The sequence below is a fragment of the Canis lupus genome, chromosome 37 (genome assembly GCF_011100685.1).
Source record: "Canis lupus familiaris isolate Mischka breed German Shepherd chromosome 37, alternate assembly UU_Cfam_GSD_1.0, whole genome shotgun sequence".
NCBI lineage: Eukaryota > Metazoa > Chordata > Mammalia > Carnivora > Canidae > Canis > Canis lupus.
The window spans coordinates 9,578,567-9,601,870 of record NC_049258.1 but is presented as its reverse complement, the minus strand read 5'-3'; the positions used below and the strand labels follow the sequence as shown (position 1 = coordinate 9,601,870).

The window sequence follows — 23,304 nt, the reverse complement described above, 5'->3', positions numbered from 1 at the left end:
CATTTTACCTAGGTCTATACCTAACCTGAGCTACAGATCTAGCTTTTTTGAATGCATCTGATAAAATGACTGTTTAGCACATCTCTTAAGATTGTTCAAATAAGTTATAAGAACACACCTTAGAATTTTATACCAAGGCTAATTATTGCCCTTGTTCTTAGATCTTAACAAGGCCAAGACATATAAAGAAAACCCAAGTGATTAAGTTTTCACCAAATTTTTCTTTGAGAGAGAAAGGATGCAGAAATCAGTTAGCATGAGAAAGCTTTCTACTGAACTAAAACAGGACAGCTATCCTATCAAGAAAGCCATGTTTAGAATGATCATTGTTTTGTCCCAGTCCAAGTTTCCCCCAAAGTGATCTGGTCTGAGTTAGAATCCAGACAAATCAGATACTTTACCAGGCAGGCTCAATAAAGGTATATATAATTTCAAAGAATAGCTGACTATAGTTTTAAAAACATACATGCTGGAGACCTGTTACATGACAACTTATATCTGATCATAATTCAAGATACAGCTACAAAGTACGTTTGGAAATATCAAGACCTAGAGCTTGCTTCTGGGTAAGTTTGGGTAAGATTATCACATGACAGTTGTGAGGGTATCACAGTCTCATTTAATGTATTAATGGTCATTTGTTACTATTGACAGTGGCCAGTCAGTAGCTTCATTTGTCCACAAAGATCCACCTATAAGAGGAGCACCTCTCCTTGAAATGTAAGTGTGTGTGTGTGTGTGTGTGTGTATGTGTGTGTAAGAGAGAGAGAGAAAGAGAGAGAGGGAGAACCTGTGTGTAGAAAGTGTGTGTGTGTGTCTCCTCACTGGATCCCTTAAAAGCATAAGGATGCCCTTAAACTATCTAAAAAGCAGGACCTAGCTCGATAAAAGATATCAAAAGTTGGCTACTACCTTCCCTGGGCTGGCCCTTCATGCTCGTTAGCAGGTTATGGATGCTTATGAAATCCTTCAAAAATGTCATAGGATGGCATTTCAAATAAGAGGTCAGGACAGTCTACATGAAAGCTCTCTTTAAGCTGTGTTTCTTCCTTGAAGTGGTTTCTTTCCTGATTCCATTTAAAAGGGCCAGAAAAATAAAGAAGAGAGGCTGTCAGTTGTTTTCCACGGAAGTAACCACAATACCAAGGCAACTGCTGAACATTTTTTTTTTTTTTTTTTTTTTTGTGGTAACACAGAGAAATTGTCCTTAGCCAAATACATGGTGCTTCTATGATGCTCAGGTAGATGGCATGTATGGAATTTAGGTGCATCTAAGGTACGACTTGAAGACCTCTCCAATTGGTACTGACCTTACGAGCGCCTGTCAGGTAGTCTGTTTCAACCTCGGAATAGGCAGCTCCAAAAACAAAATACTTGAAAGGATGGACTTCACCTGTCTCCCCGTTCATGTTTGACTCATAACCTCTGGAGGAAACAGAATTTTTGAGGAGCGCTGTTAAATGATTAAGTCCCCTAACTGCAGACCCCGATGATTAAACAGACCAGTCAGAGGCTGTGTTCGATTTGCAGGTACAGCAAACCAGAGGAATACGCTTGCACCATGATGTGCCTGCATGTAACGCATGCAACAAATCTGTTGAATAAACATCTACTTCTTATTAAACTTGCTTTGTCTGATAAAAACGTTCAATTGCTCCCAACCAATCAATGATTCCTTATGCCTGGAAGTTAGATGCTCATCATATGACTATCCACCCTTCTGCTTTTAGTAGATATTGAGTCCTGTCACCTACTGTTGTCAGATTTGGGGAATTTCACTTGCGTTTTAGACCAGACGCTATTTCAAAGGTGTACATGTGCCTGTTAGCCTGTCATTCTGGCTCCAGGATTCAGCCTTCTGCTTGTAGGACCAGGCCCTTGGCTCTCATTCTTTGCTACTTCTCTCATCTACACAACCTGCTCTGTTCCTGACTCTTCTCAAGGACACCAGAAGAATGTCATGGTATAAGAGGAGCATAGGCCAGCAGCTTGCCAGCACTTTCTACCCTTCTCTCCTTTGTTTCTGCCAGCCTGGAGGTGGCCATGAAAAATGCTTCTGACACTTTTCCTGCTAGCCAGCCAGTGCCCTGGAATGCCCATGAGAACTAGCAAAATGACAAAATCAGGTAAGACTTTCTGCATCACCCTGCTCGCTGATGGCTTTCACTTTCCATTAAAATAATTTGGTAATTATTTTCCAAAGTAGGTCAGTGACAATTGTTCTGCATCTTGACAACACGTGGTTATTGTCACATTTCTTCTTTTTTGCCAATCTAGAAGGTGTGAAATGGTGTTTATCTTATTACGGGTTTAATATGCATCCCCTTACCTTTGTTTCTTAATTTAAGGATACACTAAGTTTTCAACAAGAAAATCACCCACTGCTGTGGGTTCCAAGCACTAACCTCAGAGAACCCTCTAGTACCACTCCATATGATTCAAATCATCAGTTCAGCCATATTTTATTTTTGTGCCAATTTTTCCCAACAGAAACCTTTCTGGGCATTTGGATTAACTAAAAGCTAAATGTTGCTTATAACAGTGGATTAACAGAAGGTCATTCAAATCAATTTTTTTTTCCAAAATTGCAAACAGAAGTGAAACTCTTCCTTAAGCTCTTGCTATTTCTCATAGCGTGTGATTAAAAGGACTCTTTACCTGAAGTATCCAGTAGCTGAAAGGCTAATGTTTTCATCAAAAGCAGCTTGTGCCTGGGAAACAAGAGGAAAGATGATGCAGTGATGGTATTTAAAAGGATCACCTATGGCTTCAACCTTAGTTCTACTATATGTGAAATACAGCAAGAACCAAGCCTAATGTATTCCTTTCCTTACTCTCCAACTTCACAAGCACCCGCAGTCACTGCTATAGTAACAGCATGTATTCAGGGCCTGTGACCTCCTTCCACGACTGCCAAGGTATGTGATACCCATAGACTGGACTAGAGCGGGCAAGGGGTGTTCTGTGGATGAAGAACTTCACTCGGTCTTCTGGAAAGATAGCCTATCCACAGGGAATGTTCCAGGAAACAATGGGTGGTTGAGTGTTTAAATACCAGGTATTCACTAGCCTTAGGAATGTGGCATAATTCTGGTCCAAGTACCCAGGTCTGAGAAAGAGAAGGTGAGAAGTGCAACCATTACAGGGGAAAGTGTGCCCAATAGCAGCATCTCATGATGGGGGAGGGCTGTCTTGCATTGTCTCTTCAGCCAGCCTCTCTTAGCCTTTCTTTAGCTCAGGAAACACAGAGCAGAGGGCAGACATAAATATACCCCCAAAGGACTAAGAGTTCCCATATGTATGAGTTATAGAACGAGTCCTAGCTCAGTGGAGTAGCAGGAACCATTTCTAAGGAAGACTCCCCAAATGCTATTTCCCCCCAACCAATGCTTTTAATGTGACTCCTAAAACGGCATGACACATACTCTCAGCTTTTACTGACATCCATTCTACACCATCTGGTACTTTATAACCTATTACTTTAAAAGTGTGCTAGCTGACTTTTGAATGTGTGTTTTCTCTTCCAATTAGGTTGTAAGTATATCGAAGGAAGCAGTTGAAATTTCTGCTGAATTTAGTGCCTACTATTGGTTGGATGCATATCCAGTGGCTTGGTCTCCTATTTCTAAATGAGTGCTTATATGATTTTTACTTTTATGGAAGGACCGTAGTGTTGTCTTTCCATTTAAGAACAGTGAAACCCAAAGAAGGAGAACGAACAGATTTACAGCTATTATCTAGAAAACACTCAGGATCCAGAGGAGGAAACATTAATTAGTTCTGGCTTAAAAGCAAGAGTTTTGGGACATCTGGGTGGCTCAGCAGTTTAGAGTCTGCCTTTGGCCCAGGGCATGATCCTGGGTTCCCGGGATCGAGTCCCACATTGGGCTCCCTTGTGTGGAGCCTGCTTCTCTCTCTGCCTATGTCTCTGCCTCTGTGTGTGTGTGTGTCTCATGAATAAATAAATAAATAATCCTAAAAAAATAAAAACAAGAGTTTTAGGTAGAAAAACCATCTTTTTTCTAATGGAGAATTTTTCCAGATGCAAGAGTTTCTCTACCATATTATGATAACATTTCTACACGCAGACAGCCAAAGACCTCTATTTATCGTTATGTAACTGTAGTACTTTTTAAAGTGCCATTTCTACTGATATTTAATTCACACATTTCTCCTCCCTCCTTTTTTTCCAACAGAAAACAGAAAAGTAATAGTGATTCTTACCCAATCCTTCCAAGTACCTTGAGGATTCTTGCTGATGATGGGTTCAAGGCATTTTAGAAGAGTCTAACAAGCATCCTAGGGATTATTTTTTAATTAAAATTATTATCATAATTTTAGGCAAACACTAATTTCAAAACCACAAGATATGTGCCATTATAGAGGCTTATTTAAGAGGCCCATGGGACACAGAGAAGGTAGAGACCAACCCTTTAAGAGGTGTTATAAAAGGTTTCCCAGGGGGATCCCTGGGTGGCTCAGCGGTTTAGCGCCTGCCTTTGGCCCAGGGCGCGATCCTGGAGACCCGGGATTGAGTCCCACGTCAGGCTCCCGGCATGGAGCCTGCTTCTCCCTCCTCCTGTGTCTCTACCCCCCGCCCCCCCCCCAGTCTATCATAAATAAATAAATCTTTAAAAAAATAAATAAAAGGTTTCCCAGGGGTGGGGTTGAAGTATTAGCTGGTCTTAAAGACAGACCATCTAGGTTGGGGGTCCTATAATCCACGCTAAGAGGTCAGGACTTAACCGAAAAATTGTTGGCAACCCCCTGACCACTGTTTTTAAACACGGCACGGTCAGATTTATTTTATGGGAAAACTCACTCTGTCTACATGAAGCCAGAGTAAAAGGCAATAAAATTCACATGGAGGGACAGAGCCTTTTAATGGCCCTGGCAAGAAGTGCAAGTCTGAATCAAAACAGTGATATTCCTGGAACATGGAAGTTGAAAGACACAGAGATATTTTTGAGTAGAATGGAATGATCAGTGAGATGTCAGGAGTGGGGAGAAAAGGAGATGGGTTTCCAGCCCAGGAGGGCAGCTGGATTGTACCACATACTGAGCCTGACACTGAGGGAAAGCACATTTTTCTCACAGTGTGAGAAGGAGATAAGAACTGGATTAATTCTCAACATCTTCTGAGCTCCACCCATGTACCTGGTGAGGCTAATGATTTGGACGCCATTGCAATGATTTTTACTTTTACTGCCAACCCGTTGAGATCCACCACCACGGAACCTCCAGAAATATTTGTATTAGGGACAGTTTCTGTGCTTGTTCCATGCAGGTGGATATTAGACATGGGCATCCTTAATTCACGACTAACCACCTGAATTTTAGAAGAGAGATTCTTTTTAAATACTCTGGTTAGTCACAGACCTGTGCACACACCTACACGGAAGCCCATATGTGAAGCCCCCATACGTGCAACAGGGACATGAATTCTCCAGCCACTAAAGGTTCTTTTCTAAAAAACTAGTAGCTAGTCTGGACCCTAAACCCTGAGTACATATTCTTGCTTTTCTGACTTTCTTATATGCAACAGCATCAGGAAGAGGAGGAAAAGCCAACACAGGAGGAAATGCTGCATGTCTTCATAATCATGAAATCAACACCTTTGAGGCCTTTGAGGCCTACCACCTCGCTCTTCTAAATTCTAGCAAAAGCTCTATAATTGGAAAAATGCAAATCAAGGCAATAATGAGGTACTATCATTCACAACTATTAAATTATCTAAGGTTTTTAAAAAATTCATAATGTATAAAGTTGGTTAGTGGTGTAATGAAATGGATACTTTCGGGAAAACAATTTGGTAACATGTGTCAGTGATTTAAGATACATTCTGTGACCCAGTAATTCCATTTCTGGAAATCTATTTTAAGAAAATAGTCATTGATTTGACCACAGGCTTACATACAAAAATATTAATTGAAGTATTCAACAATTGGAGGTGGTTAAATAAATTATACATATATCCACAAGCAGCCATTAAAAATCATAATTACAAAGAATCCTGAGCCACAGGAGGAAGTGCTCACTCTATATTAGAATAGATGAAAAAAGAACAGAAATAAGCATGGGTGGGGAGTGGCAGGAAGAGAGAGAGGCAAACCAAGAAACAGACTTTTAACTATAGAGAATTGATGGTTATCAATGGTGGGTGGGTTAAATGGGTGATGGGCATTAAGGAGTGCGCTTGTCCTGATGAACACTGGGTGATGTATGGAATTGTTGAATTACTACATTGTACAGCTGAAACTAATATAACTTTGTATGCTAAACTAATGTGACTGTATGTTAACTAACTGGAATTTGAATAAAAATTTTAAAACACACATAAAAATCAAGATACAAAAATTACATAAACAGCATGTTAGCAATTTTCAAAAGAGAAAAAAGATGGAAAGATCTCAAAACACTGCTATTGCTAAGTAGTGAAATTGTTCAGTCTTTTAAAAAAGTTTTTTGCCTCTTCCAAATGTTTTATAATCTTTAATATTACTATTATTTGCAAAATAGAAACTACCTAAAAATTAGAGTAAATGAACCAAAAAATGGGTAGACTTTGATTAGAAATACCAAGTGCGTTTTATATTTTCAATTGTTCAAAGTCCTTACTATAAAAAGGGCAAAAAACAACACAATGTATCAGAATTTACACTTCTTTTCATTACCCAGCAAAGGTTCAAAAAGACAACTCACTTAATAGTAGTATTCCCCTCTCTGTGGAAGTTTGCATAATGCCACTTGGCTTTTACAAAACGTGTACATTAGTACCTGTTTTTGCTAAATGAAATAAATCTGGAGAGGATTTTTCCTTTTTAGGAAAAAAAGTGAAGAGCAAAAATTCTGAGAGTGTTTGTTCTGCAGCATGGGTTTGGAAGCAGTGCTCACCCCAAGCAGCAAAAGTGGCATCCGAAGCTCCTTCCTGGGGACGGCCAGAGCTTTGAACTGCATCTGTCATCATCTGTACTTTATCCCGATTTATTTTGTACATCCATTAGCAAATCAGAAATACTAGGGGAGGTTATTTTGGGGGGGATGTGGAAAGGCTCAAAAATATTTTCATGTAAATTAATGGCAATTACACCTTTGCTTTATGTCATTTTGGCTTGGAAAAGGTTTCAAAGGAATGCTCTATTTTTGGATGGTGGGAGAGACCTGTATACCCAAAGGAAAGCAACAAATTAAGACACAATCTTCTGCAGCAATAAGAAAACCTGAGGCTCCTCTGCCACGTTCTTTTAGGGTGTTCAGTTACAAAACTGGCTGGCTTATCCAGTTTCTGTTAACAGCTTAACAGTTTAAGACGTCAAAGCTAAAATCTTGTGTCCTTTTTATTTTGGAACAGAAAATATTCATCCATGGCTTCTCTCTCATACATATAGCTACAAGCACACGCCCAACTTAATCCAACTATCACATACTTACCTGAATCATTTTAGTATGGACCCCCTGACCCATTTTGATTCCACCATGAGTCACCAGCACAGACCCACCAGGTAAATGTGAACCAAGGCAGCAGCCTAACCAGAAAAGAGGACAACAGTTTCCATGATATTTTTTAAAAAATTTTATGTATTTATTCATGAGAGACACAGAGAGAGAGGCAGAGACATAGGCAGAGGGGGAAGCAGGCTCCATGCAAGGAGCCCAATGCGGGACTTGATCCCAGGACTCCGGGATCACAACCTGAGCCAAAGGCACTCAACCACTGAGCCACCCAGGCGCCCCTCCATGATCTTTTTGGTGGATATTATCATGTCTTCTCAATTAAAACATTTTCCCTGGGGAGTAATGTATTGAATTACATATTGTACACCCAAAACTAATATAACACTGTATGCTGATTATATTGGAATTAAAGTTAAAAACAGGGCAGCCCCAGTGGCTTAACAGTTTGGTGCCGCCTTCGGCCCAGGGTGTGATCCTGGACCCGGGATCGAGTCCCACATCAGGCTCCCAGCATGGAGACTGCTTCTCCCTCTGTCTCTCTCTCTCTCTGTCTCTAATAAATAAATATAAAATCTTAAAAAAAAAAAGTTAAAAACATGTAACAAACTGTTCTAAGCTCACAGACATACAGAACAGGCCATGGGCAGAATTTGACTCCCTCTATAGTTTGCCAACCCTTACTTTACTAGTTTAATGTTAAATGATAACAAGATGTCAGCATAAAAATTGTCCTCATCAACCAAATATGCACTTCACTGTCAGTCTATTCTAGAAGATATTAAAAAGTACCAGATGAAAATGAATAAATTAATTAATAAAAAAAAATCTTCCCTGGAAATGATTCCCTCCTTTCCATCTCTTGCCAAAATATACACAGACACTTCTCCCACTGCCCTGAGAACACTGAGCAGAGCCAGGGCAGTGCGGGGCCAGTGCTGCCTCATGATGACTTCACAAGACGCCAGACTGTCACGGGATGGCTTTGAGGCTGCGGCAGGACTACGTTCCTTAAGCTACTATTTCCTCATTAAGACATTTGAGGATCTCCCTAACCCAGAGTGGAACAACAATCTAGGTTTGGGATTTGTTTTTTGGTGACTGTAAAAGTTGTGCAACTTTGCATTGTAAAATGCCAAGTTAAGCATAGATAGGTCACGGCAGGAGAGAATTGTTTACATGAACGCATATTCCCATAGTTGTAGGTCTGTTGTAGAGAAGCAAAAAAACACAAATCCAAATAAGATGGGACAGACAGACATTATTTGCTACAAAATGAGCTAAGCCCACTCCAAATTATCCTGGCACAGAATTTCAGAGCTTTAGTTGGAAGAGAACTTGGAAGTAATCTTATCTAACTGTACAGCTCCCCATGGGGATCTGGAAAGAACCAAACTGCTAACACAGAATTAAAGGCTTCTGTAATCAGAAACATCCAGACTCTAGCTAAACATGTTTTATAATCAACAAGAATGTGCCTTCTTGCAATTTTGTCCATGCTAGGCTAAGGGGTATGAAGTTATCCCAGGAGGGCTACAGAAAACAAGGATGGCGTTTTCACTTTGAGTCTCTAGTATAAGAGCAATATTAGTAGCATGTGGTCCTAGAGAAAATGCTTCCAGTGGTTCCCTGTGGTTTAGGAAGCCCTGCAAGTTCAACTGGGAGAGGCCAACCTCATAGGTGTGGTTTGGACCAGCAAGGGATGACTTAAAGCTCTGTCAGCTTTTAATATCTGTCAGATATTAGGCTTCTTAATACTTATGCATGGCATAGAAATCTAGGATCTGTAAAGGCAGAGTTTTTAGAAAATTCTAGTAACTAGCTATTATGTATATAATGAAGCTAAAATTTTAGTAAGCCTTCATTGCTCAGATAAGTTATAAACAACCCTGGTCATAAGTGAAAGTTAATGGAGGGCAGCTCCAGTGGCCCAGCGGTTTGGCACCGCCTTCAGACCGGGGTGTGATCCTGGAGACCCAGGATAGAGTCCCACGTCGGGCTTCTTGCGTGGAGCCTGCTTCTCCCTCTGTCTCTCTCTCTCTCTCTTTCTCCTGTCATGAATAAACAAATAAAATCTATTTTAAAAAAGAAAGTTAATGGAATCACATGACAATCACCAGATATACCCAAGAGATGAACTACATTCCTAGATCGATTCTCTGACCACCAGAAGGGTCTTCACTGCCACTTGTGGGCCATGGGTCACACTTGGAGGACTGCCTTTTTATTAGTATCCAAAGATTTACATTATTCAGTGAAATAAAAGCTTTTAAGACACTGGCAGTGAAAATGGGCTCTATTTACCTGGCTCAGCAGGTGTACACTAGGCATGTATTGGTCACATAGAGACATAGGGATACACTTTCTCAGCCCAAGGGAGAATCTCAGAACCTTGAGGAGGGCGTCGTTGCCATGATAATCATACCCAATCTTGAGAAGATGCAGCAGAATGTGTTTTACTGTTTGTTCACACATCACTCCTGGAAATACCATCTCTTGTGACCCTGACCATTTGTTCCCAAAATAATAAAGCTAGGCGGTGGCATCCCCTCCAGAGAGCCTAGAGCTGGCTGCCCTGGTTGCTCATCAGATGCCAGGTAATGGCAGCTGCAAGGGCTGCTCCTGGGCTCCTTTCTATGCCACTTCATTGTTCTCTGCTAGAACAGAAGCCCCCTGAACGGAAGGGCCGGGTCCTAGGGCATCCTCGGAATGCAGCACAGTATCTCACACATAGTAAGTGCCCAATAAAAGTTTGATAAATGAATTTACAATAGCATGAAGCTTTTAAAGTCTGTATTTGGCCTCCTTGGCTCTGCAAGCAATTCAGAAGTTGCTCGTGGCAATTTGTAGCTGGCACACGTGCTAGAGCTACAATTAGAGCGGATTGTGCATTTTCTCCATTGTGTGGCCCTGCTGGCAACAGTCCTCCGCCTGCGTGTCCAGGGCAGCATTTCTATTGGAGACTGCTGAGTAATTTGTCCCATGTGCTGCTGCAATCCCCTTGCGTCATTTAAAATGTCAAATTTGGTTCAGTTAAGTGGCACCACCGGATGGTTCATTGTTATCGCCACAAAGGAAAATTCTGCAAAGCTTCATTTATGAAATAGGCACAACTGGAGCATTAGAACAGATGGTTCTCAACACAAATCGGGGACTTAGTCTGTGAAATCTCAATCATCAAGCAGGGACTGCTGGGGTCGGTGAGCAGTTTGCTTTGGTTCCACAGATTCCCCAAATATCTCAGCCGCTCTGGCATCTGAGTTGATACCCTGTGTCAGGTGCCACACTAAGGTGGTACGGATGCGGAGGTTAATTAGATCTTGTCTGCTCATCGGTGTCCACAGGCTGGTAATTAAATACATCAGAGGGAAGGAACGTGTGAGCCCTTCAGCTGTCATGGGCATGGGGCTCCTCTGCTCAGGGAGACACATGGAATGATAAAGACATGTGACTAGAAGGCCTTGAAGTCTAATCCTCATTCTGTCGCTCAATAGCTGGATGTCCTTGGGCAAGAGAGTGAACACCTATGCCCTTCAATTTCTCCTATAATACAGAATCACACCTACCCAACAAAGGTGAGATAGGGGTTAAATGACGTGGGCATTATGAATCATCCAGCCTTCGGCCTTTTAATATCCTTCCTAGTTCCCTCCTCTTTCCAAGTATGGCTTCCAGGAAGCAGCTTGCCCCATCTCGGACTCCTGGGTTTGGCCCTATGCCGATGTTTTCAGCATGGAAGCTGGTTTCCAGGGAAAGATGGGTAGGACTGGTGGTTTGAGGATGAAGTCATACTGCTGGCTGTTATCTGGCTTCTTCCCAGGTGAGCTGAATCCCATCTCAGTTCCTACCAAAAGGTAGGAGGCAACTTGGTGTAGCTGAGAAAACACTGTTTCTAGAGCCTCTCAGACTGGAGCCTCCAGCCCTGGCCCTACCTCTCTCCAGATGTGGGGCTTCAGGCAAGTTATTTTTGCTCTCGAAGCCTCAGTTTTCTCATGACTAAATAAGGCTACAGATCTTCTAGGTTGTGATCCTGGCTGGTCTGCTCAGAGACGGACTATCCTCCTTCTGAATAATCTTGGTTTTGCCTTTATTACTCATCCACAGCCTCTGAACTGTCTCCCTCATCTGAGTAAAGTGCGTGCAGATGACTAAATGTCTCCGTGTTGTTTCTGCCATCACAAACAGGCGAGGAATGGGAAAGCTGCAAAAAGATTACCACTTGTATTGTTACCATGCTCCTTTGAGCCACCAAATGTCTGTGACCAAGCATGAAACATTCTAATGATCATACCAAAGCTGAGCCAGGATGGTTAGGTGAATGGATCAGTATGGGCATGAAGGAAGGACCTTCCTGCCCGTTTTTTGTTTTTGTTTTTGTTTTTGGCCTCCTCTGCTCCCTCAATACACAGCATACTTATTAGTGCTCCTCACAGTTCCACTCTATTTTTCCTTAATCTGTCATCACTCAAGGCACCGGCCATTCCTTCTTCATGGCTCAGCCAAAGGTGTGAATTCTGCAAAGGGGAGTGACAACAGGTTTGAGGGCTCTGCTGTCTTCTCCAGTAGATGTATGTATACAAATGTGTTTGTAAGAATGTAGATGACAGGGGTCCCACACCACGGCTCTGTAGTGAGCTAGAGTAGAGCGGATGCCTACCTGTTCAGGTAAGTTTCATTCAAGAATACGGAGGCAGGGGCACCTGGGTGGCTGAGTGGCTGAGTGTCTGCCTTTGGCTCAGGTTGTGATCCCGGGGCCCTGGGATCGAGTTCCCCATTGGGCTCCCTGGATGGAGTCTGCTTCTCCCTCTGCCTATGTCTCTGCCTCTCTCTCTGTGTGTCTCTCATGAATAAATAGATAAAAAATCTTAAAAAAAAAAAAAGGCAGAAACAGCAAGTGGGATTTAGCAAACAAAAACTAGCAGAGAATTTATTTAATCAATTGAAGAAACTACAGGAGCAGATTTCCAGTCCTCCGCTTCACATTTTTAACAGCTAAGAAGCGAGCAAACTTCTAAAATTGTGTTTAAAAAAATTATTTAAATAACTTACTATTCTGGGTTTACTTTATCCCACCCACCAAAAGGGGTGGTGAACCCAAATGTCATGCAACTTCCCATTTCTATTTCATGGTCCAGCGACACAGAAACAGAGGAGCTGGAAGAGGAGCTAAAGAGGAGTGTTGGCAGTCATCCATCCCGCTGTCTTACTTTATACTTGAGTGATCTGGGCCCAGAGCAAGTTGACTCAGTTGCTTTGTGCCAGGGCCAAAAGCAGATACCAGGTCCCCCAATTTCTCAGCAAGAATGTTTGTCACTAACCCTTGGGATTCCCGCAAAGGAGCTCTTATCTCCTCTGGAGAAAAAATAGCTTGATTGAGGACAGCCCTGGAGATGATTTACAAAGAGGCATTGCAACCCTATAGCTACCCGCCTTCGCAGAAAGTTTCCCCAGCACCTTCTGATTTGTCCGTTTAGAGAACTGACCTGACCAGCAGCGACTGAGCCAAGGCCAATAGGAAACTTCAAGGGGACCACAGCCAGCCCTTTCTTCTTCCAGTAATTCTCTGAATTGAATTTCTCCACAGCCGCTTTCCTCAGGGAGTAGGAAGACATGGCCATACGTTCTTTCCAACACTGAGTCAGGTTCTTGGGATTAATCTCTTGTTTGTAGGGTGTCTGACCAATTTCCTAGTACATGTTTATCATTCGAACCTATAAAAGAAAAGGAGATCAAAATGTGAGGAGAGGCAACAGCTACAGCCTCTTCTATCCAATGTCTTCCTAGTCAAGTTCTGCTCATCCCAGTAGGCCCAAACTGAGTTTCTTGTTGAAGCCTTTCCTGAAGCTTTCTCTATGCGAAGCCTCGATCGAATATGTTAGCATTTACGTGCTTTCTATGCTGCTCTGGTGTAAGTTCAAAGGGAGGCAGCCTTTCCTTATATTTCTTTTATAACCCACTGCAGTCCAGGCACATTGTAGACTCCTCTAATTCTAGTTGCATTTGTGAATATCTGTTGATAGATAATCCTGAATTTAACTTCCAGGCTGTGATCTACAAAATTTGGATTGTTCAGATTCTGTAGCAAGATAAGACCACTTATCCTAGTTATTGATTTTATTTAAACAAATATAAAAGTTCTTTTCTTTAAAGATTTGTTTGTTTTAGGGAGACAGAGAGCACAGGCAAGCATAAGTGAGAGGAGCAGAGGGAGAGAGAGAAACTCAAGCAGAACCTGTGCTGACATGAGAAAATGCTCTGCATCACTTGCCATCAGGGAAATACAAATCAAAACCACAATGAGATCCCACCTCACACCAGTGAGAATGGGGAAAATTAACAAGGCAGGAAACAACAAATGTTGGAGAGGATGCGGAGAAAAGGGAACCCTCTTCCACTGTTGGTGGGAATGTGAACTGGTGCAGCCACTCTGGAAAACTGTGTGGAGGTTCCTCAAAGACTTAAAAATAGAGCTGCCCTACGACCCAGCAATTGCACTGTTGGGGATTTACCCCAAAGATACAGATGCAGTGAAACGCCAGGACACCTGCACCCCGATGTTTCTAGCAGCAATGGCCACAATAGCCAAACTGTGGAAGGAGCCTCGGTGTCCATCGAAAGATGAATGGATAAAGAAGATGTGGTTTATGTATACAATGGAATATTCCTCAGCCATTAGAAATGACAAATACCCACCATTTGCTTCAACGTGGATGGAACTGGAGGGTATTATGCTGAGTGAAATGAGTCAATCGGAGAAGGACAAACATTATATGTTCTCATTCATTTGGGGAATATAAATAATAGCGAAAGGGAATATAAGGGAAGGGAGAAGAAATGTGTGGGAAATATCAGAAAGGGAGACAGAACATGAAGACTCCTAACTCTGGGAAACGAACTAGGGGTGGTGGAAGGGGAGGAGGGCGGGGGGTGGGGGTGAGTGGGTGACGGGCACTGAGGGGGACACTTGACGGGATGAGCACTGGGTGTTATTCTGTATGTTGGCAAATTGAACACCAATAAAAAATTAATTTGTTAAAATAAATAAATAAATAAATAAAAATAAAAAAGCAAGCTGCAGGGATCCCTGGGTGGCTCAGTGGTTTGGCACCTGCCTTCGGCCCAGGGCATGATCCTGGAGTCCCCGGATCGAGTCCCACGTCGGGCTCCGTGCATGGAGCCTGCTTCTGCCTCTGCCTATGTCTTTGCCTCTCTCTCTCATTCTGTGTCTCTCATGCATAAATAAATAAAATCTTTTTTTAAAAAATGAATAAATAAATAAATAAATAAATAAATAAATAAATAAATAAAGAACCCGTGCTGAGCCTGACTCAGGGCAAGATCTCTCAACCCTGGGATCATGACCTGAGCCAAAACAGAGTCAGATGCTTAACCAACTGAACCACCCAGGCACCTCGGAGAAGGCAGTGTTCTTAAGGGTAGCTGCCCTCTCCTCTGACTTCCCCAGAGGTGGATGGAGGTCATTATTTAATTCTCCCTATGCCACCAAATGCAACAGAACATTTAGGAGGGAGGCGTGATGAGATGGCCAGGAGGGAAGGGCAGGAACCCCCAGAAGCTCAAGAGACACAAAGAAAATGACTCCTGCGTAGGGCGGCAGATCCTAATACTGAATAGAGAGAAGGCGGATGAAGGTTTGCTGCAGCATGGGGCAAAGAGGCATCAGGAAATACTGCCTGAGCCGGCTGGGGGTGGCTGGAGATTTAACCCACTTTCACAGGGGACTGTCCATTTTTGAGAGAGTTAGCAGAAATAGAGCCCACAGAGACAGGTGAAAAGCAGCTCCACGTAAGCGAGGAGACGACAAAGCTCCCTGGGAAGAGGCTGCCTCCTCTGGTCCTCCTTTCCCTCCGCTCCAGCAGCACAGCAGAAGGACAGAGCCAAGAAGGGGTGAAAGAAAGCACAGAGTCTCCCCACGTTCGCTCTGCTCCAGGATTCAGAGCGCAAGAGGCAGAGGGAGGGGAGCAGAGCTTGTTAATGAATGAAGTCGGACCGAGACTTCAAGAACAGAAAGGAAACTATTTTATTTTATTTTTTTTAATTTATTTTTTATTGGTGTTCAATTTACTAACATACAGAATAACCCCCAGTGCCCGTCACCCATTCACTCCCACCCCCCGCCCTCCTCCCCTTCTACCACCCCTAGTTCGTTTCCCAGAGTTAGCAGTCTTTACGTTCTGTCTGGAAACTATTTTAGTAACTGAAATGACTGAAACGCTATGACAGCTGCCTGAGACGTGAAGGAAGCAGAGAAAAGAAAGGCTTGATAGACCTTGTTGGCAGCAGGGGCATCTGCAACCACTGGAGACTTCTTGGTATTAATCTCTGCATGGGTTGGAATCCAAAGCTCCCTCCTCAATATCCTCTGTCTGAAGGATTTTGGGGAAAAGAGCCTGAGGAAGACAAGGATCACTGAACTTGGTGCCCTGGCTCCGTCTTAACTAGTTAGCTGGGTTACCTCCGGCAAATCACTTAGCCTCTCTGGATCCAAATTCCTCAACCTGAAAGACCCCCCAATGGTTCTCCCCGCTGAGAGACTAGATTAGCATTACCTTCTGGGGTTGGGGGGGGGGCAAGCCACACCTGGCTGCAACTTCCGTGGTACCGGACCCAGTGATCAGCCCTGCCTGAGGAAAGCCAGAGCCACGCAGAGCTGTGTTGGATGGAAGGTTGGTTCTGCATGCCCATGCCCGGCAGCACAGGTTGGGGAACTTGTAAGCATTTTCCATTTTCAGGAGTCCCATTTCTATCACCTGGGGAAATCCAGAGTTAGTGTGATAAGATTCACATCCTTTCATACCTATTTTGCCTTCCTGAGACTTAAGACCAAAACCAGGCCAGAAACGACCAACCGTATCTACATCACATTAAACATGCTAAAATGGACCCAGGCCCTATATTAAAATAGTTTTTGCTATAAAATAATTTTTAAGGATTTGAATAATTTTTCTTTTGTAATCATCATTTTTTAATTTTCCTATTTTAGGGCTAATATATGTTTATCCTCAGGTTTCAGACATTTGCCAAAGGCTTTGAAGCATTTGTAGGCTCTGAAAACTGGATCTATAGAATGTAATGAATAAAATATCTGCAAAACATGAAAAAAATGTTTTCGTGTTTGGTCTAATGCATTGGTTCTAAACCAGGGGCAATTTAGTCCTCTGTCTTCCCTGGCAATGTCTGGAGACACTTTTGGTTGTTGAGACCAGAGGGTAGCTGTGCCAGTAGAGGCCAAGAATGCTGCTCAACATCCTACAATGCACAGGACAGACCCACAACAAAGAATGATCCAGGCCGGAATATCAGTAGAGCTGTGGTTTAGTATAATGCTTGCATTTGAGAAAAGAACTCTAAGTACGGGAAATATGGAGATAATATGCAGACACAGAATTAGCCAGTATCTCTGGACTTACCCTAGAGGTGCCAGTAAATAACATGGCTATTCCTGCAATGTGGGTCTTTGTTTATTAATATGTTATTTAACTATTGAACATTTTCTGAATTATATCATTTTATGTCATGCTTTTCAGAATGTGAACTTGCTCCTTAAAGCACTTACAAATAATGACTCATCCAGGGAGGCGCCTCCATTGCTATAATGCTCCATATCCAGGGCCAAGCTTCTGCCATCATTCATGAACCCAGCTTAGGAAAAGAGAACTGACCTTTAATACTGGTGCTGGGGACCATGTGTCTCTCTACATTTCACTTTGTCACTTGTAAATCCTCCTCACATAGATAAAAAGCTTCATGACATTAAATTTGGCAATGATTTCTTAGATATGACACCAAAAGCACAGGCAACAAAAGAAAAAAAATAGGTAAACTGGACTGCATCAAAATGTAAAACTTCCATATATCAAAGGACACAATCAACAGAGTGAAAAGGCAACCAGAGAATGGGAGAAAAATTTTCAAACTGTATATCTAATAAAAGGTTAATATCTAGTATGTGTATGAATTCCTAAAATTCAACAACAACAAAAAACCCAATCTGACTAAAAACATGGATGAAGGATCTGAATAGACATTTCTACAAAGACAATATACAAATGTCCAATCAGTGCATGAAAAGTGGTTCAACATCACTAGTTATTAGGGAAATGCAAATCAAAATTACAAACAACCTCACATCCATTACAATGGCTACTATAAAAAAATCCACCAACTGACCAACCAGCTACAGAAAGTAATATGTATAGGTGAGCATGTGAAGAAACTGGAACCATATGCACTGCTGGTAGAAATGTGAAATGGCGGGCTGCTATGGAAAGCAGTATGACAGTTCCTCAAAAAATTAAAAATAGCAATATGATCCAGCAATCCCATTTTTGGGTATTTATCCACAAAGCATTAAAAGCAGGGTTCTGAAGCTATTTATATATCTGTGTTCATAGTAGCATTATTCACGATAGCTAAGGGGTAGAAGCAACCCAAGTGTGTCTATCAATGGATGAATGGATTGATGAAATGTGGTGCATATATAATAGAATATTATTCAGCCTTAAAAAGGAAGGAAATTCTGACACATGCTATAACATGGATGAACTGTGAAGACATCATGTGAAGTAAAATAAGCCAAAAGGATGAATACTATTTCCATTTATATCAGGTACCTAGTGTAGTCAAATTAGAACGAATGGCAAGTAGAATGGTGGTTTCTAGGGGGTTGCTGGAGGTGGAAGAAATGGAGACATATTGCCTAGTGGGTGCAGATTTGCAGTTTTACAAGATGAAAAGAATTCCAGAGATGGATGGTGGTGATGGTTGCACAGCAATGCGAATGTACTTAATGCTACCAAACTTAAACACGGCTAAGACAGAACATCTTATGGTGTATTTTGCCACAACTAAAAATAATAAAAAAGGGGGAAAAAGGAAGGGTAGATATAAAAGCAAAACAAAAAAAAACCCTCCTGTCCAATTCATTGCTGCTGTTCAATCAACCCTTCTCTTTCCTCTCAAAGCAAATCCACTGCATACATCCTAACCTCCCATTCTTGCCACAAGTCCTTAAATTCTGGCTCCACATTTCTACCTGAACTTTCTCCCTGAAGCCATTTCATCTTTTAATCTCCAAATCTGGTGGCCTGCTCAGAATGGACTAGCACATTTTCCTCACTCTGTGGTTTTTGTTGAACGGTACCAAATTCAAACCAAAGTCATAGTGAAGGGCATGACCTATGAACTCCAGAAGTTTAAGTTTGAGTCCTGGCTCTGCCACTAAACTAGTTCTGTGATCTTAGGCAAGCTCTATGATCTCTCCATCTGTGAAATGGCAATAAATAAGGTAATGCACAGAAAATTATAGATGAGTGACTAAAACACAGCAAGTGTTCTAAATATAAATTATTAATATTACTATTATAAGTGTTACTAATATCATCTCCTGTCCTCACTCTACATCAGAAAACATTATTTTCTCATAATTATAATCACCGCTATGTTTATGGCTTCTGTAACGCTAACTAGTCCTTTTAATAAAGTTCCATATGGGTGAAAGACATTTGCATTTAAAAATCCTGTTGTCACTTCTCCCCCAACATTTACATGAACAAGCTTATCACTGCTCTTCCAGGTTCCTCCTTCCTCTTTCCTCCTTCTAACTTGGTTCTCTCTACTAGAAACCTCCACGTCATGTTTGTGGTTTTATTGTCTCCTGTATTTTGCCAAGGTTTTCACAACTCCTATTTTATTTAATACTACAGTGGCTCTTGGACTCATTTCTTCTACATCTTACTATCACTCCTCAGACCCCAAATATGATGGTCTGGCTGCCTCCATCCTCTCTCCTCCCCAGGCCACCCTGCCCAGTGCCATCCTATTATCTTCCCCAACGCACCTATGTTTGGTTATGACACTTGGCTGATCAAGGATCTACCCAGTCCTACACTTTCTTACAAGATCAAGTTTCAACCCCCATCCTGAAACGCTAGGCTCCTCTCCGTCTGGCATCACTTAACCTAACCAATCTCATTTTCCACCACCTCTCAGTAATCACCGTGTGTTCTGATTCCCTCTCTCCTTACTGCCATCCCTATCGAACATGCCATGTTTATCCCTCCTCTGCATTTTTGCTCTTACTATGCCCACCACCCATACGCCTTCTTTCTGCCCATCTGTTCTTGAAGGCCATTTGTGTTTCACTTTCTCTAAGATGTCTCATGTACATACTGCAACTCATATTCCTCTCTCCTCATAGTTTTACCACGTGCATCTCAACTTTTAACCCGACATTATTATGTTTTCATGATGACTTCATATGTGTAAGTTGTATTTCCTCCTCCACCCCCAAAGTGTAATCTCTGTCAGAACAAAGTTTACTCTAATAAATCTTTGTTAAACTAAACCAAATTCAAAATAGAGCTTAGAGTGAACCTGAGTTGAAATGAATACATCCATTATCTCCTAAAAATATGTACGCAGCTACACCAGTAATGGTGGAGATGGTGCCGTGTTCAACAAATGCTGTTGTCTTTCATCCTGGGCACATGGAAGACTACATTGCCCAGCCACCCTTGCAGTTAGATGGTAAAGTCCTGGCTCATCACAAGTGAACAGAAGCAAGGTCTACACTTAACACGCCTGGTGCCTAAAACACCTCCCACATAACACTCCATGTTCTCCCGCTTCCCTTATGTTCTGCCCTTGCAGAAGAGCCCGTAGAGGACTCATATTCTGTAACATGGTGCTATGCAATCAAACTTTTCATGACGATGGCAATGTTCTATATCTACATGTCCAATATGGTAGCCACTGGCCACATGTAGTTCCTGAACACTTGAAATATAGCTAATGCAACTGTGGAACTGAATTTTCTGTTTTATTTAATTTAAATTTACACCTAAATAGTCATATGAGCCTTATGACTCCCTTACTAGATGATGCAGTGGCACTGCATGAGGGGATGACAGTGGCACTGCTGGATGGAAAAAGTTTAAGTCACTGAATAATTTTTCAGAGCAAGGTCCTCTCCTCTCTCTTTCCCTACAACCCCTGCTGAGTATACTGAGCTGTTACTTGAGCAAGAAATAACACAATCCAGGTGTAAGCCCCTGAGAGTTTTTAGTTGTTTATTATGGCAATTAATCCATTCTGACAAGTTAATTTATTTCTTACAAAGCAAAAGAATAATTATTTTCTGCTATGGAAATTTTTCTGGGAATTTCTGGGACAGAGTTTCACAAAGATACCCTTGATATACTGAAAAGTAAGGAACCTGTTGGCAAATAATTGTTATTTCACAGAACACTATTGGAAATTATTCTATTTTTAGAAAACGTGGAAGCACTATGGTTATCAGATCTGCTTTCATAGATGTACATACGCTCACATGTTTTCCAGTCACTCACTCTGTACCAGCCAGATCCAGTTAGTATCTTTGCATGAATTGACATCTTTGGGTAAAGCAGATGTGAGCCGGCCACAATCAGTCAGCACAAGGCATAGAAAGTTAAACAGAAGAATGGTTTGTTGGTTTGCTCACGGCAGCCAAATGCTGCCCTCTGCAGCCATGCAGTGTTGTCTTTATAACAGAAATCCCTTCCATGCCCATTCTTCTACTTACTTTGTGCTTTCCAAGTAAGGGTGGTGGCTAATAACCACCATCCATTTAGGACTTGTTTCTGCCTACAGGTATTTTTACTGTGGCTTTCATTTTTCTTCAATGATTGAGTCCCATTTTGGTTCTTAGTATCTGGTATGACAATATATTATATTAAAAAAAAGTTGTAATAAGCTGGCAGCCTATGTTTTGTATACCATATGTGATTTTAAATAATCTTAACCCAAATTCTTTCTTCTTAACCCCAATATTGAGTATGTACAGCATGACTTCATTTTATTTTTAGTCTATTTAGCAGATTTTCTCCACTTACTTGTTGGCAGCAAATGCAGTGATGGCTGCCATGATGCTGGTTTTAATGGCCTTCCGCCCCAAAAGCCCCACCAATACGCTTTACAAGGTCATGACACATGACCTTGTTAACTGGGAGCTTCAAGGTCGAGGCAACTATATCCTGTGAATGACAACAGATTGCATTAATCTGATCCATCTGCAGCAAAGGAGTGGGGCAGTCTTTACACATTTTGATTCCAAAACGCTACACACAATACAGAAACCGTGTAGTTATATTAAATAGCAGAACAATTTCCAATGACCTAAGCATACATCCACAACTGATCTCAGTAGCATTTAGCTATGACACTGCAAAAACTATCATTAATATTAAGTAGTCCTTTTGGTATCAACGTGCTATTTTTGTGCTAGTAATAATTATTATTTCTTTTTGAGAGAGAGAGAGTATGAGGGGAGTGGGGGTGGCAGGGGCAGAGGAAGCGAGAGAATCTTAAGCAGGCTCCATGCCCAGCATAAAGCCCAATGTGGAGCTCAATCTCATGACCCTGAGATCATGACCTGACCCAAAATCAAGAGTTGGACACTTAGCCAACTGAGCCACCTAGACACCCCTGTGCTAATAAATTTTTGAAAAATCTCCCCACAAACCATAATAAAAGTAGCCTTTACATGCTAATCCCTTGGGATATGTTTCCTCAAGCAGTGAGATTTTGAGGCCTTGCAAACCTCTTTCAGACTGGATCTTTTCCCCACATTCCCCATATTTCCCCACATTCTGTCTCCACTGGAGACATTTCTCGCCTCGCATCTGGATTATTGCTCAGTTGGTCAGTGCATCCTCCCTGGATGCAGGTCTTGCTCTTCCATACCATCCTAATGTTTAGAGGTAATTTAATCTTAACAACTCATGTTTATAAATGTGGAGCCCAAGAAGGATGAAGTGATGGGCCCAACATCACACTGGTAATGAGGAGCAGACAGGACTGGAATGGGACTCACCTGACCCTTCTTAATGTACCAGCTTCTAAAGGCCTCAGTTCACACATTCCCACATTCCTACCTGCTCTGGTAATAACACTGGCTTGTATGACCTACTGAGTCAACACCTTTGCTGTGTTCCCCTTGCTTTCACCCTGACACTTAACCTAGTCACTCCTAAATGTATCCCTTATTCCAGCTTGGGTAGTCTTTGTGCCTTTCCTCCTTTCCTATATGCATGCTGCCTGATATATAGGTCATAGGAAATATGTGTTTACAGAAGGAATGAGTGAATGAATGACTGAATGAGTGGCATTTGATCTTGGTGTGGCATTGCCTAGAAATGGCCTCTCCTCACCATCTAGACAAATCTCATTCTCACTACAAATCCAAACTTAAGACTTAATCTTTGTGGACTTTCTGGATGATTCTAGCCCTTAGCAGACCCTCCTTTCTTGTAATTCTTCCACCTGTGTAAATTCTGACTTAGCTGATTAAGTATTCAGTTCCATTCCATCCAATACCACTTCCTAATTGCTTCATGTGAATTAGGTACTTATAAACTCTGGAGGGCAGGCTTTCCTTTTATTCTTTGGTATTCTCAACAATGCCAGGAGTATGGCAAAAGAGACCTGCTGACTCCAAAACTGGTTCTGGGGTTATAAATCCACAAACAAAAGGTGCCTACTTTCATAAAACTCTCTTAAAAGCTTTGTACAGCTGTTAATACCCAAATGGATAGGGCTGTTAGTACTCCAAATTCCTTCAGTTCCTGCAGTGACATATTTGTCTCTAATTGCTCTTGGTATGCTTTGCCAGCAGAATCCATTTAGTCCCCCCGCCCCCTGCAATGGCCCCATGTTACCTGTATATATTTGGGAATTTCTTGGTCCTCTCCTTTGGGAACAACAAGCATGCTTTGGGTTTTCATATAAAAGTGTTCTTGACCGCCCATGTGTATTTCACCTGTTACAGGAAGGTACACCGGAGTCAAGGAG

At 41.9% G+C, this 23,304-nt stretch overlaps 1 pseudogene; it reads right to left on the bottom strand.

Annotated features, from left to right (window-relative positions):
- Positions 1-23,304, bottom strand: part of AOX1P (aldehyde oxidase 1 pseudogene) — a 51,728-nt pseudogene that overhangs the window by 6,021 nt on the left and 22,403 nt on the right.